The sequence below is a fragment of the Aquarana catesbeiana genome, linkage group LG01, assembly GCF_042186555.1.
Source record: "Aquarana catesbeiana isolate 2022-GZ linkage group LG01, ASM4218655v1, whole genome shotgun sequence".
Classification (NCBI taxonomy): domain Eukaryota; kingdom Metazoa; phylum Chordata; class Amphibia; order Anura; family Ranidae; genus Aquarana; species Aquarana catesbeiana.
Window position 1 is genome coordinate 990,278,474 of NC_133324.1, and position 27,032 is coordinate 990,305,505.

At 48.6% G+C, this 27,032-nt stretch overlaps 1 protein-coding gene across 4 annotated transcripts in view; it reads left to right on the plus strand.

The window, feature by feature from the left end:
* Positions 1-27,032, plus strand: part of GBA2 (glucosylceramidase beta 2) — a 146,331-nt gene that overhangs the window by 50,885 nt on the left and 68,414 nt on the right. For all 4 annotated transcript variants that reach the window (XR_012240776.1, XM_073612142.1, XM_073612143.1 and 1 more), the window contains one exon: positions 20,151-20,219. The gene's annotated coding sequence lies outside the window, so the exon portion shown is untranslated. The remainder of the gene's footprint in view (positions 1-20,150; positions 20,220-27,032) is intronic.

The window sequence follows — 27,032 nt, forward strand, 5'->3', positions numbered from 1 at the left end:
AGGGCGGGGCTGGAAGGGAGTATTTGACATGCCCCCTTCTACGACACTGCAGTGAGAGGCGTGCCTCCACTGCAGCATTTTTATTGGACAGCTGGGATCAATGGTACTTTACCATTGGTCCAAGGCTCCAAGCTGTCCATTGAGCTCAGTGCCTCTGACAAGAAGTGAGGAGAACCTCTGTGAGCTCATCCTCTCAGTCTTGTATTTATACTGACCGCTCTGTATGTAGCTTGTGATAGGCTGCGCAAGGAGCCCCGTATCTCCGGAAGCATAGATGATAGGAGCCCCAAATTTTGACCAGTGGTGGGGTAGGACTCTGGCTACCTACCGAAAAAGCTTGATCTTTTTTTGTTTTTCTGCCTTCCTTGCCTCCACGTCCCCGGTCGACTGGTAAATCTGGATAGTCCCAGGCAAAGGGAGCCCAGCCCCAGCGCTGAGCAGAGTCTAGCAGCCGTCTGTAGACTATCTCCAGCCCCCATTCCTGATTGGCTAGAAACTCCAAATCTTCCAGTGCCCAGGGAACTTCCGAGACATTCTCTGTATTCCGAGATTTCTTCCAACCGCCACTCCAAATCACTCCCAAAGTCAGGGTCCTTGGAAAACCTCTCTAATAACAGCCCCAGGCCGCCGTAGCCAAAGCCTTCTGTTTGGGTGTCGTCCGTGGGCACACTTGGGCTACATATCAGTGGAGGGCTCTGTAGCTCTCGTCCAACCGCATCTCCACCTGGACCAGCCGGGTTAACTCAGCTTTCCATTCTTTGTGCGGTTGTTTCTCCGAAAACACAATTCGCACTTCGTACTGCGACCAGTACCTTTCCTGGGAGGAGAGAATTTTTTCCTGGTGTTGCTGCTCACGGGCTAGCGCTTCCTTCCAGAGTTCCCAACGGATAGAATCAAACCATCCCAGCAGGACCTGCACTGACGCTGGTCCTCTGTGCTGTATCTGCATCTCTCGCAACCTCCTTCCAAATTCCTCTTCCATGGCGGCTGTTATCTCTATCTCTCCTCTCCTGCTTCCTGAACCTTGGATCCAGGTGGAGGCTTGGATGCCAGAGACTGCAGGAAACATCCCTCGCTGCCACCAATGTAACAGAATGTTCCACACTCTGCTTGAGTGCTTCCGTCAAATACCGCTTCCTACAGTGTGAACATAGATATCCGATATTATAGCCGCATATTATAGCGAAGAACTAGGCAGGACTCGTTTTGGCTCCTAAACTTGAACTGTTTATTTGAACAAGAATACAGGCTTTTATACACCCCAGGAGGACACCTGCCCCCCCCCCCCCCCGATCATATTACCCTAACAATACAAACTGCAACAAGAAACCTAATTACAACAACTGACATATACTAATAAAAATTACATTAATTAACCACCTGGATGACTCGGATGTCTCATTGCAGGTCAGACTCGCCGGCTTCAAGCTGAGAAGGTACAATACACATTAACGTAACTATAAACACAGAACACCTTCACACAATAGCAGGGTATACCAGTAGCAGATTGACTGGCTCCTACATACAGAGGCCAATCTGACCAGCTCTTTCAATTAACATGTTCAGAATCAGGCAAACCAGGAATAGTCTTTATCGATTTCATGGGATATTGTGGATAAATATTACTGTCTCATCTGAAATAATCCAAACCACGTTCTCAGTGTCCATTAAGTGGTGGTCCATCATTGGAGAATGATCTGCTCTCTCCCTGGGCCACAGTCAGTGGGTAAGAGGCTTGCTCCTAGTCCTCTCCAGAAGCCCCTATCTTGGTTAGGTCTGTCACATGGGGCACTGCTCCTGGAGGACATCACTGTAACATCATATTTGGTGCCCATTGACCTGGGCATGGTATTAGGAATGGGGCATTGCTCCTGAAGGACATCACCTTGTTTCACCATATTTGGTGCTCATTGACCTGGGGAAGGTTTCAGGAATGGGACACTGCTCCTGGAGGACATCACTGTGTTACATCTTACTTGGAGCTCATTGTCCTGGGAATGGCTATAGGAGGAGGATACTGCTGGTGGGATGATCTGTGGATCTTACATCATGCTTGATACCTGTTGGTCCTGGATGAGAGTGGGTTCTGGTGAAGGACTCTGGTGAAGGACATCTCAGCCTTGCACAGTGTTCTTTCTTGTAATGATTCTGTTGTATCTTCCAATAAAAAGAAATATCTGGGGAATATTGATTATACTCTGCTAGGTATGCTACATATCATCACCACAGCTACCTCATTATGCAGCTGATTACCAACCTTGTATTTTTTTATTATACAGGATTTATATGGTGCCTACAGTTTACACGGCGCTTTACAACATGAGGGCAGACAGTACAATTCAATTACAATACAATTCAATACAGGAGGAATCAGAGAGCCTGGCTCGTTGGAGCTTACAATCTAGGAGGGAGGGTCAAGTTATACAAAAGGGTAATAGCTGTGGGGGATGAGCTAATGGAGAAAATAGTGCAGTTGTTAGATGGAGGCAGGATAGGCTTCTCTGAAGAGGAAAGTGTTCAGGGATCACCTAAAAGTGGATAAATTTGGAGACATTCTGACAGATTGGGGTAGGGAATTCCAGAGGATGGGCGAGGCTCGGGAGAAGTCCTGGAGGGGGATATGGGAGGAGGTGATGAGGGAGCTAGAGAGCAGGAGATCTTGGGAGGAACGATGATGGCGATTAGGTTGGTTTTTTGAGACTAGGTTAGCGATGTAGCTGGGGGCAGAGTTGTGGACGGCTTTGTAACTTGTTGTTAGTATTTTGAATTTAATTCGTTGGGCGAGTGGTAGCCAGTGGAGGGATTGGCAGAGAGGGGTAGCAGACACTGAATGGAGACCAATGGAGGGATTGGCAGAGAGGGGTGGAGGACACTGAATGGAGACCAATGGAGGGATTGGCAGAGAGGGGTGGAGGATACTGAATGGAGACCAATGGAGGGATTGGCAGAGAGGGGTGGAGGATACTGAATGGAGACCAATGGAGGGATTGGCAGAGAGGGGTGGAGGACACTGAATGGAGACCAATGGAGGGATTGGCAGAGAGGGGTGGAGGACACTGAATGGAGACCAATGGAGGGATTGGCAGAGAGGGGTAGCAGACACTGAATGGAGACCAATGGAGGGATTGGCAGAGAAGGGTAGCAGACACTGAATGGAGGCCAATGGAGGGGTTGGCAGAGAGGGGTAGCAGACACTGAATGGAGGCCAATGGAGGGGTTGGCAGAGAGGGGTAGCAGACACTGAATGGAGACCAATGGAGGGATTGGCAGAGAGGGGTAGCAGACACTGAATGGAGACCAATGGAGGGATTGGCAGAGAAGGATAGCAGACACTGAATGGAGGCCAATGGAGGGGTTGGCAGAGAGGGGTAGCAGACACTGAATGGAGACCAATGGAGGGATTGGCAGAGAGGGGTAGCAGACACTGAATGGAGACCAATGGAGGGATTGGCAGAGAAGGGTAGCAGACACTGAATGGAGGCCAATGGAGGGGTTGGCAGAGAGGGGTAGCAGACACTGAATGGAGACCAATGGAGGGATTGGCAGAGAAGGGTAGCAGACACTGAATGGAGGCCAATGGAGGGGTTGGCAGAGAGGGGTGCAGGACACTGAATGGAGACCAGTGGAGGGATTGGTAGAGAGGGGTGCAGGACACTGAATGGAGACCAGTGGAGGGATTGGCAGAGAGGGGTGCAGGACACTGAATGGAGACCAGTGGAGGGATTGGCAGAGAGGGGTAGCAGACACTGAATGGAGGCCAATGGAGGGGTTGGCAGAGAGGGGTAGCAGACACTGAATGGAGATCAGTGGAGGGATTGGCAGAGAGGGGTGCAGGACACTGAATGGAGACCAGTGGAGGGATTGGCAGAGAGGGGTAGCAGACACTGAATGGAGACCAATGGAGGGGTTGGCAGAGAGGGGTAGCAGACACTGAGCGGTTTGTAAGGTAAATGAGTCTGGCAGCAGCATTCATGATGGACTGAAGGGGGGAGGAGTCTATTTAAAGGTAAGCCAATGAGGAGTGAGTTGCAGTAGTCGAGGTGAGAGATAACCAGGGAGTGAATCAGGAGCTTTGTGGTTTCATTGGTTAGAAAGGGACGTAGTTTAGAGATGTTGCGGAGGTTGAGGCGGCAAGCTTTGGAAAGTGATTGGATGTGGGGATGAAAGGAGAGTTCAGAATCCAGGATAACACTTAGTACCCTGACATGTGGGGGATGGGGGGATGGTTGTGCCATTGCTCTTCACACAGAAGTCAGGGGAAGAGGCACGTGAGGGAGGAAATATTATGAGCTCAGTTTTGGACAAGTTGAGTTTGAGGAAGTGGTGTGACCTCCATACAGATATGTCGGTTAGTAAGTTAGTGATGCGTGAGGAGACTTATGGAGTGAGTTGAGGGGTGGAGAGATAGATTTGTGTGTCATCAGCATAGAAATGATATTGAAAGCCGTGAGAGGCTATCAGCTGACCCAGGGAAGAGGTGTAGATTGAAAATAAAAGAGGTCCAAGAACAGAACCTTGGGGGACCCCGACAGAGAAGGGAAGAGGAGTGGAGGAAGTAGAATTGTAAGTGACACTGAAGGTGCGTTGGGATAGGTAGGATGAGAGACACTGAAAAGCACAGTCACCGAGACCAAAGGAGTAAAGGAGGAGGAGGGGGTGGTCAACCGTGTCAAAAGCAGCTGAAAGGTCCAGAATTAGGAGTACAGAATAGTGTCCGTTGGTTTTTGCAGTTAGTAGGTCATTTTAAAAGAGCAGTTTCTGTGGAGTGTTGGGGGCGAAATCCAGATTGAAGGGGATCAAGAAGGTTGTTTTTAATGAGGTGGTCACTCAGTTGTAAACCAGGCGTTCAAGGAGTTTAGAGGAAAAGGGGAGCAAGGAGATAGGGCGTAGGTTGTTAAGGTTGGTAGGGTCCAAGGACGGCTTTTTAAGTATGGGGGTGACCAGTGCATGTTTTAGAGCATCGGGGAAGACGCCAGAGGTGAGGGAGAGATTGAAGATGTGGGTTAGAGAGTGTAGGATGGGGTCAGAGGGTGACCGTAGCATTTGAGAGGGAATAGGGTCCAGGGGGCAGGTGGTTAGGTGGGCGTTAGAAAGGAGTTTAGCAACTTTGTCTGTAGTAGCAGATTTGAATAAAGGGAGTGTCAGTTGTACCTGTTGACATGGGGTCTTAACTGGGGGAGATACCTGTAGAGTGGAGATTTTATCACGGATTGTATCAATCTTGTTTTTGAAGTAATTGGCGATCTCCTGGGCAGTGAGTAAGTCAGTGGGGGGAGGCGGTGGAGGACAAAGTAGAGAGTTGAAGGTAGAGAAGAGTTTACGGGGACTGGATGAGAAGGTGTTAATAAGAGTTGTAAAATAGGTTTGCTTGGCAGTGTGGAGGAAAGAATAGTATTTTTGGAGGGCAGATTTGTATTGGTATTGGAAGTCTTTGTATGTTCCATGTATTGATTTTTGGTCATTATAGACCTGGTCACTGATCTTGTATGTTCTATGTATTGATTATTGGTTCACATAGACCTGACCTAGTATGTTCTATGTATTTATTATTGGTTCTTATAGACCTGACCACTGACCTAGTATGTTCTATGTAGTATGTATTGATAGTTGGTCTTTATAGACACTTCCGGTGGAACCCCGGTTGGGAATGGCTGTTATAAGGTAGGAGGAAGGTGTAGTAGGGAGGTCGGACATGGGCTCCTCTAGGACTTCTTCAATGCTTGTCTTTTATAAATCAATATAAATTCCAGATTTCAGTAAATGTTTTGTTCTCATATTCATGTGCTGGTATCTCCTGAATCCAGCACATGTCCATTTTTTTTCCCCCTTATAGTTGGCGGTTATTATATTTATCTCAGTTGCGGTACTACTCATCAATTCTCTGTATTCTGAGGTTTCTGTAGGCCTCATTGGAGTCCTACGTATGGCAGGACTTCTGAGTTATTTACGTACATCCTGTACTCTGTTAATGGCAAATTGTTTTCTAGGACAAGACCACCTCTATTGGCTCCATACAACCTCTCGGCGTCACCTACAAAGAGAACCTGTCAGTAAATAAAGAGCGTGCGGTCATGGATGGATGAATGGATGAATAAACTGACATTAGGCAACAAGTATCCTGTGGCAGATATCAAAAAACATCATACAATGTTCTCTGATATCCCCCACGTGATACTTGTTGCCTAATGTCAGTGTATCCATTCATCCATCCATCCATGACCACACACTTTATTTACTGATCTGTATCAATGATATTCTCACATGGTGACACCGAGACTGCATACAATACCTTCTGACACTTATCTGCCATAACTTATTACCTCTTTTCTTACCATTTCAGATTTTACCATTAAATCTAAATAACGTTTTTTAGAATGTTAAAAAAAGAAAAATCTCAGGAAGGTGCACCTCCAAAAACCACATTCCCCAAAGCAGCTCCCCTATTCCCACCCTAGATGTCAGTGTTAGGATAGATCAGTGGTCTCCAAACTTGGGCCGGATGTGGCCCTTTGTTTACTTTTTATCCTGGCCTTGGGGCACTATTCCTCCCACTGATACCAATGATGGGACACTATTCCTCCCACTGATACCAATGATGGGACACTATTCCCAACACTGACAATGATGGGACACTATTCCTCCCACTGATACCAATGATGGGGCACTATTCCTCCCACTGATACCAATGATGAGACACTATTCCTCCCACTGATACTAATGATGGGGCACTATTCCTCCCACTGATACCAATGATGGGACACTATTCCTCCCACTGATACCAATGATGGGGAACTATTCCTCCCACTGATACTAATGATGGGGCACTATTCCTCCCACTGATACCAATGATGGGGCACTATTCCTCCCACTGATACCAATGATGGGACACTATTCCTCCCACTGACACCAATGATGGGACACTATTCCTCCCACTGACACCAATGATGGGGCACTATTCCTCCCACTGATACCAATGATGGGACACTATTCCTCCCACTGACACCAATGATGGGACACTATTCCTCCCACTGATACCAATGATGGGGCACTATTCATCCCACTGACACCAATGATGGGGCACTATTCCTCCCACTGACACCAATGATGGGGCACTATTCCTCCCACTGATACCAATGATGGGACACTATTCCTCCCACTGACACCAATGATGGGGCACTATTCCTCCCACTGATACCAATGATGGGGCACTATTCCTCCCACTGATACCAATGATGGGACACTATTCCTCCCACTGATACCAATGATGTGACACAATTCCTCCCACTGACACCAATGATGGGGCACTATTCCTCCCCCTGACACCAATGATGTGACACTATTCCACCCACTGATACCAATGATGGGGCACTATGCCTCTCACTGACACCAATGATGGGGCACTACTCCACCCCCTGACACCAATGCTGGGGCACTTCTCCTCCCCCTGACACCAATGATGGGGCACTATTCCTATCCCTGACACCAATAATGGGATACTATTCCTCCAAAGCATACCAATCATTGGTGTCAGGGGGAGGAATAGTGCCCCATCATTGGTGTCAGTGGAAGGAATAATGCTGGGGGGATGTGACTGTTGGATTTCATCCCAGAAGAGCCATTATGAGTTTTCAGGAAGTCCATGGCCCTGAACTTTCTGTTGTGGTAGAAGCTGTTGAACCTTGGTGTGCCAAATCTACATGGAAAGTCAGGAAACTCAGGGTCCCTCAGTCCCCCATCAGGGGGCCAAACGGTTCCGTCACTTTTTTTACCACTTGGCACCCCGATTAGTTGCTTCCGGCAATAACGGTGCCTCCTACTGTCCAGACAGTTCCGAGTATACCAAGAGCTAATACCAGCGTTTTTTCTCCCAATCATTGTACACAGACAAGATGTGAGGTAAACTCCCTCAAGGAATGACTCTTTTTTTTTTTTTTTTTTTTTTTAAATTCTTTATTTACAAAGAGGCATGCAAACAGCAATATACAAACATCAATAGAACGGGCACATCAATTCTCCACATTTTACATACAGTTCTACTGATTAATCCTTACTGACTAGCAATATAACCTGATAACGTGTATACTCCTATTCAATTTCACCCTAGTTGACCGGTTTACAGTTCAAGGAGGCCCGCTGTGCCAGGTTTACTATTACGTATTACCTCTTGTTGTATTTTCTTTTCTTAATTTTCTATGTTCTCCCTCCTTTTCCCTTATCCGCATACCGTAGTATGCGAACAAAGAAAGACTAAGAACGGAAAAAGAAGGAGACAAGGAAAGTATAGAGAGCGAGGGGAAGCGGGATGAGAAAGAGAGATAAGAGAGCGAGAGGGAAAGAAAGGAAAGGAAAAAAAAAAAAAAAAAAAAAAAAAGGGGGGGGGGGGGGCGGGGGAAGTGGGAGAGCCCCCCCTCTCCAGCCACACCCGCAGTGTCTCCACCTTCAATTTCTCCAACTTACTAAATATCTAGGCCGCCAGCCTTGCATACTCTTCTGAGTAGAAAAACTGGAGCCAATAATACCACTTCTTAGAGAACTGTTCACTACGTCCCTGGTCAATGGCCACAAGGTCCTCCATTTTGTGGATATCAACTATCTTTTTCAACCATACCGCAATACCCGGGGGCTCCGTCTTTTTCCAGAATAGGGGAATACAACTTTTCGCCGCCGTAATCAATGAGGGCAGGATTGATTTCCTGTATGCTTTGCTTGGTATTTCATGATGGTGTAATAAAAAGAATTCGGGGGTCCTGGGCAGCTCCCTATCTGTAAACTTCTGTGTGATCCGGTGTACTTCTGACCAAAAAGGTGCAAGAAGCCTACAAGACCAGAATATGTGAAGAAGAGAGCCCTCTTCCTCCCCACACCTCCAACAAATATCCGTGCTCTGAGGAAACATCCGATGCACTCTGTCTGGTGTGAAATACCAATGTGATAGGACCTTGAACCCCGCTTCCTGTTGGGCCGCACAGATCGAAGTCTTATAGGTAAAGAGAAATATTCTCTCTGCCTGTCTCTCATTTAGCTTTATTCCCAAGACACGTTCCCACTTAGCCAGATAAGGAGGTCTAAATCCCTCGGGGGGTGAGATGAGGAGCTGGTAAGTTAATGAAATGGCATGGCGCAACGGCTCCTGCTCCGAACAAAGAAGTTCGAATGCTGTCAATGCTCGCAAGAAAGGTGCCGGTGAGGGCTGTGCTCTAAGAAAATGCGCTAATTGGACCTTTTGCCAAAAAGAAAGACTCGCCAGGAGGGGATCATCCATTAGTTCCTCCCTGGTCATCCATTTCCCATTCCTAATGAAGTGACGGAGCTGCGATCTGTTACACCCCTTAAGAGCTTGGAATCTGGATTCGTTCACTCCTGGGCTAAAGGCAGGGTTATCCGTTACTGGGGTTAGCGGTGAGGGAGCGGGCACAATCGAGTGTTCTCTAAATATTTTTTGGGCCATTTGCCACGTCTCACCCACTGTAGGATGATCCGTTATGCGGACTGGTAGATTCTGCTGACACCACGGCAGTCCCTCTAGCTCCATACCCGTCAAGCACTTCTCAATTTGAATCCATTGTTTTAGTGTCCCATGGCGACACCAGTCGATTATTCTTGTCAAATGGCAGGCTGAATGATAGAGAGCCACATCTGGAAGAGCAATTCCACGGAGCATTTTTGGCAACCGTAGGATTGATTGAGCTAGCCGCGGGGGCTTTCTGGCCCAAATAAACAGGGTCAACTCCCTATTTGCTGCTCTTAGGAAAGCCTTTGGGATCCTAATGGGTAGAGTCTGGAGATAGTATAGAATGCGGGGCATAACATTCATTTTTACTATGCTACATCTACCAAACCAGGAGAACAAACCCGATTGCCACTTCTGCAGATCTTTTTTAATGTCTCTCAGCAAGGGGGGAAAATTAAAAGTGAATACGTCTTCCACCTTCTTTGGTAGACGGATGCCCAGGTATTTGATACTGGAATCCGCCCACTTAAAAGGAAAGTCTGCTTGCAGCAGTTTAGCCAATGAGTTTGGCATGGATATGTTTAGGGCTTCCGATTTTTGGAAATTAACCTTAAAATTAGATAATTTACCGTATGCCCTGAGCTCTGACATCAAGTTAGGTATGGAGACTAGGGGATTAGATATAAAAAAGAGCAGGTCGTCCGCGAAGGCCGCTATTTTGGGAGACAATGAGTCCCCCAGGTGTATCCCTGATATGTTGGGATTGTCTCTCACTGTACGGAGAAAGGGCTCCAATGCTAAGATAAATATTAAAGGGGACAAGGGACACCCCTGCCTCGTCCCGTTGGTAATATCAAAAGGGGAGGACAACAGTCCGTTTACTTTCACCTGAGCCGATGGTCTGGAATATATAGCTAACATCCAGTTCATCATCCTCTGTCCCAGTCCTATGTGATACAGGGTCTCGAAGGAATGACTCTTTATTGAATCTCGGACACAGAATTTATACCCCACAGAAGGACCTCCCCCTCCTGATCATATCAGCCCAACAATACAAACTGTACACAGGAATATAATCACCATAGCCAAGGAACGGCCAACATATACTATAAACATTACGGTAATTACACAACTAGCCACCTAGGTGACTCGATGTCCACCCAGACAATGTTGTCGGAGATGCCACTCCAGGTCAGACTGCCCGGCACCGAGGTCATAAAGTGCATTGCACAATATCATGGGTAGAAACACATATCATCCCACAATAGTTCCATAGCAAGTTAAAGTGTCCACAAGAGGCGGGGCGTGGTTACCATCGGCATGGCCGGACGTGTCTGAGGAGAGCTTTGCCGGCCACCCATAGAATCCGGACGTGTCTGAGGAGAGCTCTGCCAGCCACCCATAGAATCCGGACGTGTCTGAGGAGAGCTCTGCCAGCCACCCATAGAATCCGGACGTGTCTGAGGAGAGCTCTGCCGGCCACCCATAGAACCTGGACGTGTCTGAGGAGAGCCCTGCCGGCCACCCATAGAATCCGGACGTGTCTGAGGAGAGCCCTGCCGGCCACCCATAGAATCCGGACGTGTCTGAGGAGAGCCCTGCCGGCCACCCATAGAATCCGGACGTGTCTGAGGAGAGCCCTGCCGGCCACCCATAGAATCCGGACGTGTCTGAGGAGAGCCCTGCCGGCCACCCATAGAATCCGGACGTGTCTGAGGGGAGCCCTGCCGGCTACCCATAGAATCTGCATCAATCCTGCATATTACTAGCAGCTCTCACTCCACAAATTTCTTCTTTGAGGTGCCCAGACGTTAAACAAGCACCACAGGCTTATATTATGAGCAAGGCTACCCCCTCTACACCAGTGGATCGTATTAAAGAATTCGCCTGCCTGAAGAGACAAGATGGCATCAGTGGCCCTCCTCACGCGGAGCAGCACAGCGGCGACTACCGGAGCTACCCCGAAAGTCGGCACATCGGTGGCAGAGAAAACGGGTAAGCTGATCCTGGAGCAAGTACATACCCAGCTTCTTGAGGCGATCACCTCCCTGATAGGCAAGATGGAGGGGATCAAAGTGGACATAGGCCTCATGAGACATGACTTGCAGCATCTTAGGGAAAGGGTGGCAGAAACTGTGAGGAGAATTTCCACCTTTAGAAGATGATTTTTCCCCTTTCCATGGTCGGGTGACAGCTGCTGAGAAACAAATCTTTCTGGTCCCAAAAAGCTGATGACCTGGAAAATTTGCCTTAGACGCAACAACCTCAGGACAGTGGGGCTCCCTGAAAAGGCTGAGGGCAAGAATACAGGGGACCTTGTGGAAAAGTGGCTCAAAAACCCCCCTTCCTGATGCCACGTTTTCTGCTGCCTTTGCTGTTGAGAGGGCTCACAGAGTCCCAGCAAAACCCCCTTATCTCTGGTGGAGCTCCCAGGCCACTGCTGGCCAGACTGCTCAACTGTAAAAGATCGTGATCTGGGGCTTCGTAAGGACCGACAGAAAGGTATGATCTCCATCTTTCCGAATTTCTCAATCGAATTGCAGAAGCAAAGAGCCACATTCATGGAGGTTAAACAGAAGATGGGATCATCTACTCCTATGGCTTTCCCTCCTGGGTTGAGAGTGATCGGTGGTGGTCGTTTGCTCTTCTTCTTCACTACCCTTCCATGCAGCTCAAGAGTGGTTTGAATGGAAAGCGGCGTCCGTCCTGATTATTCTGGAATAGCATTGCTGATGTGGAGATTCCTTTACCTTGCTTGCCCTCAGATTTACATGTTTTTCCTGCAACAAGTTCTTTATAGTAATCCCATTACATGCAGAGGCTTCCTTCTTGTTTTGTTTCTTCTGTTTTCAAGTAAATGCCTTTGCTGCACTGGCAGGGAATGTGCAATTTTTCTATTTCCCTTTTTCCACTGTTTAGAGCAACGTAATCCTGAACTACACAGACTACCATTTCAATTCAACACCGGGGTCTTATTTTTTTTTTCACCGTTTTATTTATTTATTTATTTTTTGTCTGCATTCCCTTTTTGTCAGTAGATTTTCTGAGTTTCAGACTTATTCTAGTCATTGTGTCTGTTGTGTTGCTGCCCTCTTCTGGACGGACCTTATCCAAATGGCTTCTGTTGTCTACCGACTAACCATTGGGGGTGGGGGGTCTCTGAACTCTGGTAGTATTATACACACTGCAATATGGGTATTCTGTGCATCTGACACTGTTTATTTCATCTAACAATAGCAATGTAGAATGTACTCCCCCCCTCCCCCTTTTTTTTTTTGTGAGAGCTTAAGGGGATGGCTACTACCACAAATTACCTTCACATATGCCCCCCCCCCCCCCCCCCCCCCCCCACACACACACACACACACACACACACACACACACACACACACACACACACAAGCGTTTCTAAGTGTTTACAACAATACTTCAATCCAATGCTCACCTGATGTGTCTTCAGAAGACGCCTTTGACTCCAGAACACATTGATCACCTCAAGAAGCCTTGGCTGCAGGGGACAAGGCCATTCCTGTCATTCCTCTTATTCCTGAGGGGGTATCGGTATTGGTGCACCGCTCAGTCTCATGGGAGTGTGTGAAGGTTCAGGCAGACCCCCATGGGAAGTATTGTCTTTATCCGGGCACAGCTACATGCACTCCCATTTGTGATTAACGGGTATCTACAACCCCCCTTCCTGCTACCTTACAGGTGGTTAAAGAGGCCATTGTTTTTTGCTGCAATGTATCCAGAAGCCTATGTTTTAGGTGATTTGAACCTGCTCTCAGACCCGGTCATGGATAGACATGGTGACCCTCCAGCCACACAGTTCCAGACATCGTCTGTTTTCGGTTCCTTGGTCTCTGAGTTTGGTTGGAGTGACTTATGGCGGGTTTTTAATCCCAATACCAGGGCATATTCATGGTCTATCCCCAGGAGAGGCCATCTCTCAAGAATTGATTTGGCATTAGGTAATAAGTTTCTCACCAAATTGTCCTCTGTCACATATCTGCCTTGGGGAGTGTCGGACCATTCACCATTGATACTGAGGATACTGGAATCCACAGACCCTGGTGCGTTCAGCTCTTTTGGCTGTGCCTGATTGGGTCCAATGGCAGGATACCAGATCAACCAGATTTCCTGGAAGCCCACGGCTCTGAACATGGTTTCATGTTTTGGGACGCCTTGAAGGCTTATTTGGGAGGGGCTCTTAAGTCCACCTATATAGTTTATTAAACGTTCTTCCCGACAAGATGAAGAAGATCTAGCAAAAAAGTACCAAACAGCTGAAGTGACTTATTTGACAGCCCCGACTATCTCTAACCGTATCCACTGGGAGTTTATGTCTCGTTTTATATTCAGACCATATGTCTGCCGCTGCAAAAAGGAAATCATTCTATACCCAGCAGAAATATTTAGAATGTGGGAACCAGTCCAGTCAGTTCCTAGCCCATAGGGCTTGTCAGCAGTTGGGTAGCTCTGTAGTGAATAAAATAACACGTCCTGACGGTACGGAGGCTGGTTTGGCTGGAGATATACTTACCGTATATACTGGAGTATAAGCCGAGTTTTTCAGCACATATTTTTTTGTGCTGAAAATGCCCCCCTCGGCTTGTACTCGAGTCAAGCACTTTTCTGCAGCAGATAATGACATTTTCCAAACCTATTTTTGGGCCCCGTATCTCGGTGCCACTTGGTGCTAGGAACCCTAAATCTGGTGTGCAAACCCAGTGGAACTAGCACTACAACAGTGGAACTAGCACCAAGTGGCCCAGAGATATGGGGCCCCAAAATTGGTTTGGAAAATGTCATTCTCTGCTGCAGAAAAGTGCTTGACATTTTCTGAACCGAATTTGGGGCCCCGTATCTTGGGGCCACTTGGTGCTAGGAACCCCAGCTTTGGATATGTAGTAGTGCTAGTTCCACTGGGTTTGCACACTAAATTTGGAGTTCCTAGCGCCAAGTGGCCCCGAGATATGGGCCCCAAAGTTGGTCAACTGTGTCCATCTGCAGCAATTTCATTTCGGGACCCTTTGGGTCCAGAGACCCCAAATTTTGGCTGCAGCTAGGGGGCATCTAGGAACCCTTAACTACCGAGTTTGAAGTTCGGGGACCTATGGCTGCAAATGGGCACAGTGAGGCTGCAAATGGGCACAGTGAGGCTGCAAATGGGCATTGTTGACCCTCTTTTCCACTTACAGTAGCTGCGCATTTCACACCCTCGGCTTATACTCGAGTCAATAAGTTTTCCCAGTTTTTTGTGGTAAACTTAGTGGCCTCGGCTTATATTCAGGTCGGCTTATATAGTCGAGTATATACGGTACTTGCTTTTATGACTTCTATACAAGTATGTATGTGTAGCACTGACCCTCATAGGGAGCTGCTTATAAATGTTCAATCCTGCCCCCTGCCTATCAACCCCAAGAACAGTCTCGGCCCCTCTGGCACACTCGTATAATGATATTCGTGTAAGGCCCAGCTGTATAGAGAAACACAACAAAGATACACCATACAGTATATTTACCGTCACCTTGGTACCCATCACTGCACCGGGTGCAATAAAGATAGATACTTACACAGGGTATCGATTAACCATATGAAAGTTTACTGAGGTAGATGTTTAACACAATGAACAGGGTGATAAGTCATAGAGAGTAAATGACAATATAACAGTCAATGTAAATGTGACACTGTATTCATGGATCACCATAGATAGTGTATGCAAACAGGTGCACAGTGGGACAAGTATCCAATACTAATCAACAACTATATTGATCACCTTCCCACTGAACCCTCCGAGCACACACACACACACACACCAATACTGCAGCACAATGCTATGAACATACAACAGCACAATACAATATATTTATGTCCTGTACTCAAGGGCTCCCCCTAGGTGGTAATGCTAAGTTCCAGATGTAGAGTAAATGGTGATAAAAGTTCCTTGTCTTCAGAATCTTCGCTAGCTTAATGGTAATAGACTGCAGTATTTGTAAATCCAAACGGGGAAACAAGTAGAGGACAATCTGTAGAATAAGGTGGTGCCGATAATTGTGTACTTTTGCAAATATACGGCCCTTATAACACTTCCTTCTTAGCAGAGAGTGTAATTCCTCACGGACTTTACAGCATAGAGAAACAAATGTCAAAGTTCCACTGCATGCGGCCTGTGAATAAGTGAGATCACTTCTGTGGGACTACAGGTCTCACCAGTAGTCTGTAACCAAATCACACAATAACCGTGCACACTACTGATCTGGGCAAGTGCCCGCTCACCACAACAGGCCCAGATGCTTGCAAGGCTCCTTTCCTGATATCTCAGTCCCGATCCAAGCTGGCGCCTTCACACCGCACCGCTCCTTCTGATGTCCGGTGACTGTAATGCGGGAAACCTCCAGAAATCTTGGGTCCTTAGATCCGTCCGCTCGCTGATCCAGCTGGCTGTGCTCTGGAACACCTCAGAGGCCGACCGATTCCGCTCCGCGACCTCTCAGGCCGCAGTCTGTCGGGCACACACAGACCTCACTGCAGGCACTGAAAGTATGGCCACGCCGTTCCTTTTATATCCTTACCTAGCAGGCTGTTCTGTCCCTTGGCCTTGTGGGTCAGTGAACTGGGCATTGTGGGTCAGTAGTTCACAGACTAAGTTAAACACACGAGTCACTTTCTCATTAAACCACAACTCCCCTAATGCTTTGCAGCGCTGGTTTTCTCAAGAATTAAAAGAAAAGTCTTTACAGCATTAGAAGGACACTAGAGGGAGCCAAACTCCTACTTAATGAACAACACATTATTTAGAATGATAACTTGGTCACAACCCCTGCGCTACATATGACTCTACCCTTACATTTACCAGTCAACACATTGAGGCATACCTTTCCGATTTGATGTTCCCTACATTAACTCAGAAACAGGGGAGGACTTGGATGCAGATATCACGGAAGATGAGGTCAGGGAGGCAGTAGCATCTGTGGCTAAGGGAAAGGCCTCGGGTCCCGATGGTCTACCCTTGGAAATATATTGCAGATACCTGGACACTCCTGCCCCGGTTCTGGCACAGGTCTATTCTACAGCATTTCGAGAGGGGAGACTGCCACCATCTATGTACTCTGCCACGGTGGTCCTTATTCCTAAATCTAAGAAGGACCTGGCTGATTGTGCGTCATATCAGCCAATTTCTTTATTGAATATTGACTATAAAATAGTAACAGATTCTGGCCAAACGTCTCAGTGCAGTCATTCTTCATCCAGACCAAACTGGCTTTATGCCAGGAAAGTCTACCTCCATTAACATACCTAGGACGCAACTAATAGCTCAACTTAGAAAATTTGTGCCTGAGTCTTGTGTGCTGGCTTCGCTAGACACCGCAAAAGCCTTCGACTCAATAGAATGCCCCTTTCTTATGGCTGCGTTGCGCCCCTTTGGCTTTGGCACTAAATTCCAACAATGGGTCACTATACTTTATAGGAATCCCACGTCTAATCTTTTAGTCCATGGTCTCCTATCCCCATCTATACAGCTTCGTAGAGGTACCAGGCAGGGGTGCCCTCTGTCTCCGCTGTTGTTTGCGTTCGCTATCGAGGCGCTGGCACTGAGATTTTGGCAGTCTCCTCTCTTTAAAGGCATCACTATGGGTGAGTAGACACTATAGGACTATATGCAGATGACATTATTGTATATATGCAGGATACCTCTGCCTCATTAGGGATAGCAATGCAAATCATAGAGAAATTTGGCACATATTCAGGCCTTAAAATGAACTGGCAGAAGTCGGCCCTGATGCCCTTTTCCTCGCAGGCCCTTCCATGCAGTGATCCTCCGTGCCCTCTTAAGGCAGTGACCTTGTTTAAATATTTGGGAATCATTATTACCCTGTCTCCTTCAGAGGCTTCCCAAGCGAATCTGGACCCTCTGGTTACCATGATTAAAGCTAAACTTGCTGTCTGGGCCAAACTTCCCCTGTCTGTGGCAGGCAGGATTAATCTCATTAGGATGATCCTTCTGCCCAAGTGTCTGTACGTGACTTCTCACATGCCTACCTCAGTACCTAAATCATAAACCCTGGACACGCTACTTATCACCTTTTATTTGAGCCACCCATGAATTCTCCTCTCTGCAGCACCCTAAGGCTGATGCTGGCATGGCATTGCCTAACTTATACTATTATTATTTGGCTGGGCAGCTACGCCATCTGACAGACTGGTTGGGATTAGCTACGCCGGCGGTGGTTGAGTCCTATCTCACCTATGTCCTTAAAATCAAGCATCTGTTGATAGCACCGGAGACACCTATGGCCACACTGGGGGGAAAGACATATACCAATATTGACATTGGCCCGTACGGTGTGGAGGGAGACCAAGAAAATGTTCAGGGTACTAACGAGGCGCTACCACTTTGGCACAATCCAATGTTCCCCCATTTAAAGCAATTTGTGGATTCTGGTTTCTCTGGACAACATCTATGATGGAAATGTATTGGCTTCGATTTGTGGGATTGCAAAGGAAATATGAATTGCCCCAATCTACCTTTTATAGGTATTTACAACTTCGACATACATAATCAATTTTGTATTCAGGACAATGACTTCTCTGAAAACCCACTGATAGGAGTGCTTCGATCTCAGGGCCCTAGGGGACTTATCTCAACTCCGTATCTACATTTACTCTCTGCCACGACTGGTGGGGCTCCACTGGAGGTGTGCATCAAGTGGCAACAACTTGTCCCCGATTTGTCTGATGAGGATTGGGAGGAGGCATGCTCCGCCCATCTATCTGTATCTCCCACAATCAACAATAAATGAATCCACCCCTTATTCGCTACATCAAACATACCTGACCCGGTCAGACTGCACGCAATGCACCATATACCTACCTCTACCCTGTCCACGCATGTTATGTGGCTCTGTCCAGTTATAGTGAGATCCTGGCAACAGGTGACGGGGATATTGTCTGCGGTCTTATCAACTCCTTTTCCATGTACCCCACTGGTGTGTCTGCTGGGGGTCCTCGACGAGGAGCAATGGCTAAGCCTTTTTAAGGACCATGCTACTGGAGACATTATTTATGGCCCGTAAAGCTGTAGCACGTAAGTGGATCCAGCCCACACCTCCATCCATACATACATACATGGCTTTGGTTAGTAAATCAGGTATTACCCTATGGAAAAACTCATATCTGAACACAGGGGTTGCCCCACTAAGTATAATAAAGTGTGGGATGTTTGATGTTCTTCTGCCCTTACTGTAACCAACACGTTACTATATCACTAAAAGATTTGGGAAATAGCTATTGTTTCTATGGTGTTTTCTATAACATGTGTATTGGGATCGATATGCTGAGGAAGGCAGTGTACTTGTAAAGACATTGAACTTTTTGCACTATAAGATGTACCGCACCGGAGACTATCCGGCAACAGTCTATGAGACAAAATCCTACCATATTCCATCAGTCTGAAAAGGTGGAATCAATTTATCTTCATAGATCTCTTGAGGGATATTGTTGATAAATATTTCTGTCCCAAGTGAAGGAGCTTCTTCAACCCAGTCTGCAGGAGGACCACCATATCCCCTCTGACCATTACCCTGTACAAGATTAATATTAAGAAGCTTTAGTGTCCTTTTTCATAGTTGTAATCCAAGCCTCGCTCTCAGCGTCCATTAAGTGGTGGTCCATCGTTATAGAATAATCTGCTCTCTCCATGGGCCATAATCAGTGGGTAAGGAGGCTTGCCCCTAATTATTATTATTATTATTATTATTTCAGGTACTTATATAGCGTCATCACTTTATGCAGCGCTTTACATATATATTGTACATTCACATCGGTCCCTACCCTCAAGGAGCTTACAATCTAAGGTCCCCAACTCACATTCATACATACTAGGGACAATTTAGACAGAAGCCAATTAACCCACCAGCATGTCTTTGGAGTGTGGGAGGAAACCGGAGTACGTGGAGAAAACCCAACACAGGCACAGGGAGAACATGCAAACTCCAGGCAGGTAGTGTCGTGGTAGGGATTCGAACCAGCGATCCTTCTTACTGCTAGGCGAGAGTGCTACCCACTACACCACTGTGCTACCCACTACACCACTGTGCTCCCCACTACACCACTGTGCCACCCTTATCCTCTCTAAAAGCCCCTGTCCTGGTTGGGTCTGTCACAACCCAGCCCTCCCCCCCCCTCCTTCTGATAACATTTCAGTCCCTCGGATACAAAACAGCTACGTTAGGGCTGTGATTGGACTTGAAGCTGCTCACTGATGAGGTCATCACTATCTTCCAATCAAGAAGCTCCATTGGTTAGATTCACAGCACTGTGCAATAACCCGATTGGTCCCCAGAGCTGACCCTCCCTCCCCGGAGCTTACAACGAGGCCTGTCCATAATAATAGGAATGTATATGGAGCTCTGTGATATCGAAGACACCTGTACGAAGTCCTTACATCATCAGGGTGGTGGTGTCCCCATCCATGGATCTAGAACTCATTGGAAAGACTTGGGTGTGTATTTATAAACCTTTTCAGAGCTATCTGTCCTGTAACACTTCATGTCACTATATGATGGATGCAGCATACTGATCTGGGGTTAGATAATAGGAGAGTATTGATGCGAGTGTGATTAGAGTAAGCTGATCATAAAAAGTATCAGGATTATTGATCGTAGAATTGATTGTAGACTGATGATCTCTGTCTGTCCAGGTGCTGCCGGCCGTGTGACATCTCATTGAGGAATTCCCTGTCTGGTGATCGGATCTCTGGATCAGCCAGGTAAGAACAAGTCATAGACTGGAGAGGCAGAGGAAGTCTGGTCATAGACTGGAGAATGGAGAGGCAGAGGAGGACTGGTCATAGACTGGAGAATGGAGAGGCAGAGGAGGACTGGTCATAGACTGGAGAATGGAGAGGCAGAGGAGGACTGGTCATAGACTGGAGAATGGAGAGGCAGAGGAGGACTGGTCATAGACTGGAGAATGGAGAGGCAGAGGAGGACTGGTCATAGACTGGAGAATGGAGAGGCAGAGGAGGACTGGTCATAGACTGGAGAATGGAGAGGCAGAGGAGGACTGGTCATAGACTGGAGAATGAAGAGGTGGAGGAGGACTGGTCATAGACTGGGGAATGGAGAGCAGAGGAGGACTGTTCATAGACTGGAGAATGAAGAGGCAGAGGAGGACTGGTCATAGACTGGAGAATGGAGAGGCAGAGGAGGACTGGTCATAGACTGGAGAATAGAGAGGCAGAGGAGGACTGGTCATAGACTGGAGAATGAAGAGGTGGAGGAGGACTGGTCATAGACTGGACAATAAAGAGGCAGAGGAGGACTGGTCATAGACTGGAGAGGCAGAGGAGGACTGGTCATAGACTGGAGAATAGAGAGGCAGAGGAGGACTGGTCATAGACTGGAGAATGGAGAGCAGAGGAGGACTGGTCATAGACTGGAGAATGGAGAGGCGGAGGAGGACTGGTCGTAGACTGGAGAATGGAGGGGTGGAGGAGGACTGGTCATAGACTGGAGAATGGAGAGGCAGAGGAGGACTGGTCATAGACTGGGGAATGAAGAGGCAGAGGAGGACTGGTCATAGACTGGAGAATGGAGAGGCAGAGGAGGACTGGTCATAGACTGGAGAATAGAGAGGCAGAGGAGGACTGGTCATAGACTGGAGAGGCAGAGGAGGTCTGGTCATAGACTGGGGAATGGAGAGGCAGAGGAGAACTGGTCATAGACTGGAGAATAGAGAGGCAGAGGAGGACTGGTCATAGACTGGAGAGGCAGAGGAGGTCTGGTCATTGACTGGGGAATGGAGAGGTGAAGGAGGACTGGTCATAGACTGGAGAATGAAGAGGTGGAGGAGGACCGGTCATAGACTGGGGAATGGAGAGGCAGAGGAGGACTGGTCATAGACTGGAGAATGAAGAGGCAGAGGAGGACTGGTCATAGACTGGAGAATGGAGAGCAGAGTAGGACTGGTCATAGACTGGGGAATGGAGAGGCAGAGGAGGACTGGTCATAGACTGGAGAATAGAGAGGTGGAGGAGGACTGGTCATAGACTGGAGAATGAAGAGGTGGAGGAGGACTGGTCATATACTGGGGAATAGAGAGGCAGAGGAGGACTGTTCATAGACTGGAGAATGGAGAGCCAGAGGAGGACTGGTCATAGACTGGAGAATGGAGAGGCAGAGGAGGACTGGTCATAGACTGGAGAATGGAGAGGCAGAGGAGGACTGGTCATAGACTGGAGAATGAAGAGGTGGAGGAGGACTGGTCATAGACTGGAGAATGAAGAGGCAGAGGAGGACTGGTCATAGACTGGAGAATGGAGAGGCAGAGGAGGACTGGTCATAGACTGGAGAATAGAGAGGCAGAGGAGGACTGGTCATAGACTGGAGAATGAAGAGGTGGAGGAGGACTGGTCATAGACTGGGGAATGGAGAGGCAGAGGAGGACTGGTCATAAACTGGAGAATGGAGAGGAGGACTGGCCATAGACTGGAGAATGGAGAGGAGAACTGGTCATAGACTGGAGAATGGAGAGGCAGAGGAGGACTGGTCATAGACTGGAGAATGGAGAGGTGGAGGACTAGTCATAGACTGGAGAATGGAGAGGTGGAGGAGGACTGGTCATAGACTGGAGAGGCAGAGGAGGACTGGTCATAGACTGGAAAATGGAGAGTCAGAGGAGGACTGGTCATCGACTGGAGAATGGAGAGGCAGAGGAGAACTGGTCATAGACTGGAGAATAGAGAGGCAGAGGAGGACTGGTCATAGACTGGAGAGGCAGAGGAGGTCTGGTCATAGACTGGGGAATGGAGAGGTGGAGGAGGACTGGTCATAGACTGGAGAATGAAGAGGTGGAGGAGGACCGGTCATAGACTGGGGAATGGAGAGGCAGAGGAGGACTGGTCATAGACTGGAGAGGCAGAGGAGGACTGGTCATAGACTGGAGAATGGAGAGCAGAGTAGGACTGGTCATAGACTGGGGAATGGAGAGGCAGAGGAGGACTGGTCATAGACTGGAGAATGGAGAGGCAGAGGAGGACTGGTCATAGACTGGAGAATGAAGAGGTGGAGGAGGACTGGTCATATACTGGGGAATAGAGAGGCAGAGGAGGACTGTTCATAGACTGGAGAATGAAGAGGTGGAGGAGGACTGGTCATAGACTGGGGAATGGAGAGGCAGAGGAGAACTGTTCATAGACTGGAGAATGAAGAGGCAGAGGAGGACTGGTCATAGACTGGAGAATGGAGAGGCAGAGGAGGACTGGTCATAGACTGGAGAATAGAGAGGCAGAGGAGGACTGGTCATAGACTGGAGAATGAAGAGGTGGAGGAGGACTGGTCATAGACTGGGGAATGGAGAGGCAGAGGAGGACTGGTCATAAACTGGAGAATGGAGAGGAGGACTGGCCATAGACTGGAGAATGGAGAGGAGAACTGGTCATAGACTGGAGAATGGAGAGGCAGAGGAGGACTGGTCATAGACTGGAGAATGGAGAACAGAGAAGGACTGGTCATAGACTGGAGAATGGAGAGGTGGAGGACTGGTCATAAACTGGAGAATGGAGAGGTGGAGGACTAGTCATAGACTGGAGAATGGAGAGGTGGAGGAGGACTGGTCATAGACTGGAGAGGCAGAGGAGGACTGGTCATAGACTGGAGAGGTGGAGGAGGACTGGTCATAGACTGGAAAATGGAGAGTCAGAGGAGGACTGGTCATCGACTGGAGAATGGAGAGGCAGAGGAGAACTGGTCATAGACTGGAGAATGGAGAAGCAGAGGAGGACTGGTCATAGATTGGAGAATGGAGAGGAGAACTGGTCATAGACTGGAGAATGGAGAGGAGGACTGGTCATAGATTGGAGAATGGAGAGGAGGACTGGTCATAGAGTGGAGAATGGAGAGTCAGAGGAGGACTGGTCATAGACTGGAGAATGAAGAGGCAGAGGAGGACTGGTCATAGACTGGAAAATGTAGAGGCAGACGAGGACTGGTCATAGACTGGAGAATGGAGAGCAGAGGGGGCTCGTCATAGACTAGAGAATGGAGAGGCAGAGGAGGACTGGTCATAGACTGGAGAATGGAGAAGCAGAGGAGGACTGGTCATAGACTGGAGAATGGAGAGGAGAACTGGTCATAGACTGGAGAATGGAGAAGCAGAGGAGGACTGGTCATAGACTGGAGAATGGAGAGGAGGACTGGTCATAGACTGGAGAATGGAGAGGAGAACTGGTCATAGACTGGAGAATGGAGAAGCAGAGGAGGACTGGTCATAGACTGGAGAATGGAGAGGAGGACTGGTCATAGACTGGAGAATGGAGAGGAGGACTGGTCATAGACTGGAGAATGGAGAGGCAGAGGAGGACTGGTCATAGACTGGAGAATGGAGAGGTGGAGGAGGACTGGTCATAGACTGGAGAATGGAGAGGCGGAGGAGGACTGGTCATAGACTGGAGAATGGAGAGGCAGAGGAGGACTGGTCATAGACTGGAGAGGCAGAGGAGGACTGGTCATAGACTGGAGAATGGAGAGGTGGAGGAGGACTGGTCATAGACTGGAGAGGCAGAGGAGGACTGGTCATAGACTGGAGAATGGACAGGTGGATGAGGACTGGTCATAGACTGGGGAATGGAGAGGCAGAGGAGGACTGGTCATAAACTGGAGAATGGAGAGGAGGACTGGTCATAGACTGGAGAATGGAGAGGAGAACTGGTCATAGACTGGAGAATAGGGAGGCAGAGGAGGACTGGTCATAGACTGGATAATGGAGAGGAGGACTGGCCATAGACTGGAGAATGGAGAGGAGAACTGGTCATAGACTGGAGAATGGAGAGGCAGAGGAGGACTGGTCATAGACTGGAGAAAGGAGAGCAGAGGGGGACTGGTCATACACTGGAGAATGGAGAGGCAGAGGAGGACTGGTCATAGACTGGAGAATGGACAGGTGGAGGAGGACTGGTCATAGACTGGAGAATGGAGAGGCAGAGGAGGACTGGTCATAGACTGGAGAATGGAGAGGCAGAAGAGAACTGGTCATAGACTAGAGAATGGAGAGGCAGAGGATGACTGGTCATAGACTGGAGAATGGAGAGGTGGAGGAGGACTGGTCATAGACTGGAGAATGGACAGGTGGAGGAGGACTGGTCATAGACTGGAGAATGAAGAGGCAGAGGAGGACTGGTCATAGACTGGAGAATGGAGAGTCAGAGGAGGACTGGTCATAGACTGGAGAATGGAGAGGCAGAGGAGGACTGGTCATAGACTGGAGAATGGACAGGTGGAGGAGGACTGGTCATAGACTGGAGAATGAAGAGGCAGAGGAGGACTGGTCATAGACTGGAGAATGGAGAGTCAGAGGAGGACTGGTCATAGACTGGAGAATGGAGAGGCAGAGGAGGACTGGTCATAGACTGGAGAATGGAGGGGTGGAGGAGGACTGTTCATAGACTGGAGAATGGAGAGCAGAGGAGAACTTGTCATAGACTGGAGAATGGAGAGGCAGAGGAGGACTGGTCATAGACTAGAGAATGGAGAGGCAGAGGAGGACTGGTCATAGACTGGAGAATGGAGAGGCAGAGGAGGACTGGTCATAGACTGGAGAATGGAGAGGCAGAAGAGGACTGGTCATAGACTGGAGAATGGAGAGGCAGAGGAGGACTGGTCATAGACTAGAGAATGGAGAGGCAGAGGAGGACTGGTCATAGACTGGAGAATGGAAAGGCAGAGGAGGACTGGTCATAGACTGGAGAATTGTGAGGCAGAGGAGGACTGGTCATAGACTGGAGAATTGTGAGGCAGAGGAGGACTGGTCATAGACTGGAGAATGGAAAGGCAGAGGAGGACTGGTCATAGACTGGAGAATGGAGAGGCAGAGGAGGACTGGTCATAGACTGGAGAATGGAGAGGCAGAGGAGGACTGGTCATAGACTGGAGAATGGAGAGGCAGAGGAGGTCTGGTCATAGACTGGAGAATTGTGAGGCAGAGGAGGACTGGTCATAGACTGGAGAATGGAGAGGCAGAAGAGGACTGGTCATACACTAGAGAATGGAGAGGCAGAGGAGGACTGGTCATAGACTGGAGAATGGAGAGGTGGAGGAGGACTGGTCATAGACTGGAGAATGGAGAGGCAGAGGAGGACTGGTCATAGACTGGAGAATGGAGAGCAGAGGGGGCTCGTCATAGACTAGAGAATGGAGAGGCAGAGGAGGACTGGTCATAGACTGGAGAATGGAGAGGCAGGGGAGGACTGGTCATAGACTGGAGAATGGAGAGCAGAGGAGGACTGGTCATAGACTGGAGAATGAAGAGGTGGAGGAGGACTGGTCATAGACTGGAGAATAGAGAGCGGAGGAGGACTGGTCATAGACTGGAGAATAGAGAGCGGAGGAGGACTGGTCATAGACTAGAGAATGGAGAGGCAGAGGAGGACTGGTCATAGACTGGAGAATGGAGAGGCAGAGGAGGACTGGTCATAGACTGGAGAATGGAGAGGCAGAGGAGGTCTGGTCATAGACTGGAGAATAGAGAGCAGAGAAGGACTGGTCATAGACTGGAGAATGGAGAGGCAGAGGAGGACTGGTCATAGACTGGAGAATGGAGAGGTGGAGGAGGACTGGTCATAGACTGGAGAGGTGGAGGAGGACTGGTCATAGCCTGGAGAATGGAGAGGCAAAGGAGAACTGGTCATAGACTGGAGAATGGAGAGTCAGAGGAGGACTGGTCATAGAGTGGACAATGGAGTGGTGGAGGAGGACTGGTCATAGACTGGAGAGGCAGAGGAGAACTGGTCATAGACTGGAGAATGGAGAGCAGAGGAGGACTGGTCATAGACTGGAGAATGGAGAGGTGGAGGAGGACTGGTCATAGACTGGAGAATGGAGAGGTGGAGGAGGACTAGTCATAGACTGGAGAATGGAGAGGTGGAGGAGGACTGGTCATAGACTGGAGAGGTGGAGGAGGACTGGTCATAGAGTGGAGAGGTGGACTGGTCATAGAGTGGAGAGGTGGATATGGACTGGTCATAGAGTGGAGAGGTGGACTGATCATAGAGTGGAGAGGTGGAGGAGGACTGGTCATAGAGTGGAGAGGTGGAGGAGGACTGGTCATAGAGTGGAGAGGTGGACTGGTCATAGAGTGGAGAGGTGGAGGAGGACTGGTCATAGAGTGGAGAGGTGGATGTGGACTGGTCATAGAGTGGAGAGGTGGAGGAGGACTGGTCATAGAGTGGAGAGGTGGAGGAGGACTGGTCATAGAGTGGAGAGGTGGACTGGTCATAGAGTGGAGAGGTGGAGGAGGACTGGTCATAGAGTGGAGAGGTGGAGGAGGACTGGTCATAGAGTGGAGAGGTGGACTGGTCATAGAATGGAGAGGTGGAGGAGGACTGGTCATAGAGTGGAGAGGTGGAGGAGGACTGGTCATAGAGTGGAGAGGTGGAGGAGGACTGGTCATAGAGTGGAGAGGTGGAGGAGGACTGGTCATAGAGTGGAGAGGTGGAGGAGGACTGGTCATAGAGTGGAGAGGTGGATATGGACTGGTCATAGAGTGGAGAGGTGGACTGGTCATAGAGTGGAGAGGTGGATGTGGA